This window comes from Pavona decussata, unplaced genomic scaffold, assembly GCF_977016875.1.
Source record: "Pavona decussata unplaced genomic scaffold, jaPavDecu1.1 SCAFFOLD_85, whole genome shotgun sequence".
NCBI classification, from domain to species: domain Eukaryota; kingdom Metazoa; phylum Cnidaria; class Anthozoa; order Scleractinia; family Agariciidae; genus Pavona; species Pavona decussata.
Window position 1 is genome coordinate 127,501 of NW_028145503.1, and position 4,096 is coordinate 131,596.

Sequence of the window (4,096 nt, forward strand, 5' to 3'; positions counted from 1 at the left end):
GCTATCCATGGTGAATTGTTCGCGCGAACACGTTTAGTACGTAAAGGGCCATACTTATCGACACATTCTAAAAATAAGTTCTTCCAACATCCCACATAGCATTTGGACAATCACAATCATGTAAATTTGGCCAGCTTTGGTGCGAAATGTCATGCCGAAAACTAGCCGAGCAGAAATTTTTGAATTTTCTATAGGTAATTGTTTTATGGCCCCTTGAGGGCAAGTCGACAAAAATTTTACGAAAAATGTAAACAAGACTGTGATCGCTTATACCAATATGAGAGACACCAAACAACCTTCTCAGGACAATTAGTGAAAATAAGATCAATTCAAGTACAGGAAAATTCACTACCACGAGTGGGATCATTGATAAACTGCTGCAGGCCATAAGCTTCTCAAACTCATTAATAATTCATCAAGAAAAAACAAAGAAAATCACTATCGTGACCGTGGTTTGCATACGTGATCCTTAAGCCTGATTTACACGTACGACGCAAGCATAAGCATAAGCACAAGCATAAGCACAAGAAACCTACGTGTAAACCGGTGCGACGCAAGCATAAGCATAAGCGCAAAGAAAGGAAACTGAAAAACAGTGACAAGTTTTTAGCGTACAATCTAGTTACTCATGCGTTGCCATTTTCCGCCATGTTGGAATCAAATCTCGGCTGCTTCTGCGCTTGCGTATGTCACGTTATGCTTATGCTTATCGCACGTGTAAACATCCTCGGCTTGTGCTTGTGCTTATTCTTATGCTTGCGTCGTACGTTTAAACCAGGCTTTATAACCATAAAATTTTGCCAACTTTAGCCTTGAATTTCTCCAAGAATTATTGATCGTTTTAGAAGCCATATCAAATACTCGAAAGTGTGTTTCATCAGATATCCAAACACCTGGAAGTTGTTTGAAAAAAACTCGACTGCGCCTTGTTTTTCAACCTACTTCTCAGTGTTTGGATATCTGATGAAACACTCTTCCACGTGTTTGATATATTACAGCAGCAATGTTACGAGGAAAAGAAACATTATGATCTAAATGAGACGTAGCTAAGTTACAATTCATATTGCCCATTAGGTAAAATTCAGCATTTTCTGCATCGAGTTTGCCGACGAGTGATTCAAAGTGAGAGAAAATTTCAGTTGAGGAATTGGGTGGCCTATAACATGTTGCCCCTAGAAAAGGCCGGGACCTGGGTTTCCGAATTTCAAGACATAAGTTTTCTAGTTCAGGAATGTTTAGATCAGAGCATAGCGTGTAATTAATGTTGGTTGATGAAAAATGATGAATTGTGTTAAGACCGGCCACATTTCATGTGAAAAGCGAATCGTGTAAAAGGGGATGAGCGAACTCGCATTAATTAAATTAAATTCCCTTCGTTTTCGAAGGGGCAAATGTGTCATTAAAATTTCTATTCCAATGACACAAATGTGTTTTAGAAGACCAGAAAGCGACCTGGGAACACAGGAAAAATTTGACGTATTTTGCTTGAATTAATGTCAGTTCTCGTTCAGTTCCCCTGCATGTTTGGATCACAAGATCAACATGACGGTCACAGGGTATATAGAGAACATCTGGTAAAATCCGTTTTCATTTGTCAGGAATGTGACACTGCACAACTACGTATGCTTATCATTTTTAGCAAGCAGACTTGCCTAGAATGGATTTTCAAGATTAATTTATTGCTATAAATTTCCGTAATACCGTATTAAGATGAAAAATCAATGACTTCCAGTTTTTGAGAGGGAGAAAAAAAGCGTCGCTTCAGTTTTGTTAACAATGGTGGCCAAAGTTCGCGCGCTATATTGCCAAGCAAAAATTTTCACAAAACGTTTAACAGAGAGACAACCGGCAATTTTTGGCTTTCAGCAATGATCTCTTTACTTAAAATCTGACCTCTTTTTCTATCTGTTTTGCAATAATGCTTCTTAACTGCTTGTTAAAGGGGCAGTGTTGCCTAATTTTAGTGTCACTTTGAACAGCAAAAACTCCTATTTGTACACACGTAAACTTCAAAGTAATGTTTCAGAGTTTTGCTAATAACAACCCTACTAGCCACAGAAGCTCGTATACATCATCCTTAGCTGCAGATGGTTAGGATGGAAACAGAATGAAACTTGAAAACATTGACCAGTGTTTTGAAGTTCCTCCTACGTATCTGAAAAAAAATGTCTAAAGCCTTTTTATAGTTTATTCTTGCTCAGAGACTCGCACCCCCGATATCATCATTCGATACTTTTCCCCGATATTGATTCAATACTTTTCCCCGATACTCCAAGAGCGTTTTCGTGTTTGCAATTTTTGTGAAGTAGTCCAAAGTCAAATATTTGAACAGTTTAGACATAAATACAGCAAAATCTCCGTGAAAGTGCTATTGTTAGTTATTGCATATTATAATTTCCTTTACCTCTGTCATCAGTTGATTCGGAATGTTCCTCCATCGCTTGGAGTGGGGCCTTCTCCTGTGCAAAAGACATTGAAACTGATATGAGAGGTAAATATCTTGCAACGAGAAAAGAAGATGAAAGTTGTGTCTTTAAACAGAGGAAACTTTTTGAATAGTTAAATGAGTTTACATTGACAAACAATATGTACCTCGCCTGTCATAGACATTGTAGCACAACGCACGACTCTGAAAAAAAACGTCAGTGTTGCTTGATTGTTATAAGCTGAACACTACTGTCTAGACTTTAAATGAAGCAAGAAAATTTATTTAGAAGTATGCGTGCAGTAGTGAGATCAAATTTCGTGTTGTGTCTCATGTCATGAGACGCACTGTGTCACAATTTTCTTGCTTGTGATTTTGTGATCAGTACGTCTATTTCACATGTCCAGAACATGATGACAGTTTTTTTTAGATCGACCGAATTAAGTAACCCTCAAAGAGCCGTAAAAGTGATTAGCATCAAATTTCTCCTTGCAACAGCAACACTAATTCAACCCCTGGGTTCATGAGAATTAAGGATATGATCACCCAAGGCGATTTTCTTGATGTTTGAATAACTTCTCCCTTGTAATTATGTCACAAGAAAAGTATGGGGACAAGATAGGAGAATTTGTTCTTTAACTGATTAGGGCTTCAAGGGTTGCATGCTCATTTTCATTCGAACTAAATCGCACCATGAAACAAACACCAAACCGCCAAGAAACGAGTGATAAGAACGCAAAAAATAACAGCTTTCAAACTCCACCAATTTTGACGAAGATTTAAATGTGGTGTTGTATATCACGTCATGAAACTTTCAGTGTCTATTTCACGTCGGTCTTTTGGCTCAGGACAAAAAATAAAATTCTAATATAATAACGTTTTAAAGTAGTCGTGAGGTCTGACATGTCAAGAGATTTAAATTTAAATTGTTATCACGTTTTAATTTAACAGAACAAATACAACGAAGGGTACATCATCCGGCCTCGGATCCAATTATTTGTCATCGCCTATTCGTAGATGAGACGCTATGTAAGCATTTTGCATGTTGCGGACAGAGAGTGAACTTGATTCAGCACTATAAAATACTGCAAATTGATGTTGAATGGAGTGCTACGTCGCAAATGATCCTTGACCTCAAATGATCACCAAATATTGAGTGTCTCTCTACTCATCTTAACACTTGTCAAATGTGGTCATGGACTGGTGCTCTGAATATGCGTCGTCCGAATTGAGTCAACAGAGTATTAAGCGGACCCATATTAAGCTGACACCCTCTATTCAGTCTATTAAGCGGACAGCAGCAGAAGTCCCATCTTTTTGCCCCACATTTACTGTAAAAAAATACCTGTATTTAATGGACACCTCTATTAAGCGGACGCGGACACCTTAAGCTTGACTTTTAAGGTCCTCTCTATTGTTAAAAACCTGTATTACGGGAAACTGCAAAAAGGATGCATGCTTTTTGTCCACGTGATTGGTCATTTAACTTAACACTTTGCCGACAAAAAGATCCGTCACATCTTTGTGGGCACTAAACTAACAGGAAATACTATCTCTGTTGGCAGCCTGATTAACAAAAAGTGATCAAGTTAGTAATACGTGACCTCACCGACAAAACATTTGTGTGGCAAACAGCTAGAAATTATTGTACATAGAGACATGTCTGTAAAA

The 4,096-nt window shown here is 38.0% G+C and overlaps 1 long non-coding RNA gene across 1 annotated transcript in view; it reads right to left on the reverse strand.

Moving 5' to 3' along the window:
• Positions 1-3,855, reverse strand: part of LOC146475112 (uncharacterized) — a 6,834-nt gene extending 2,979 nt beyond the window's left edge. Inside the window, exons 1-2 of the long non-coding RNA XR_014865976.1 lie at positions 2,593-3,855; positions 2,405-2,459 (exon numbers count right to left, since the gene is read on the reverse strand). This is a non-coding gene — a long non-coding RNA (uncharacterized LOC146475112). The remainder of the gene's footprint in view (positions 1-2,404; positions 2,460-2,592) is intronic.
• Between the last annotated feature and the right edge of the window lie 241 nt (positions 3,856-4,096).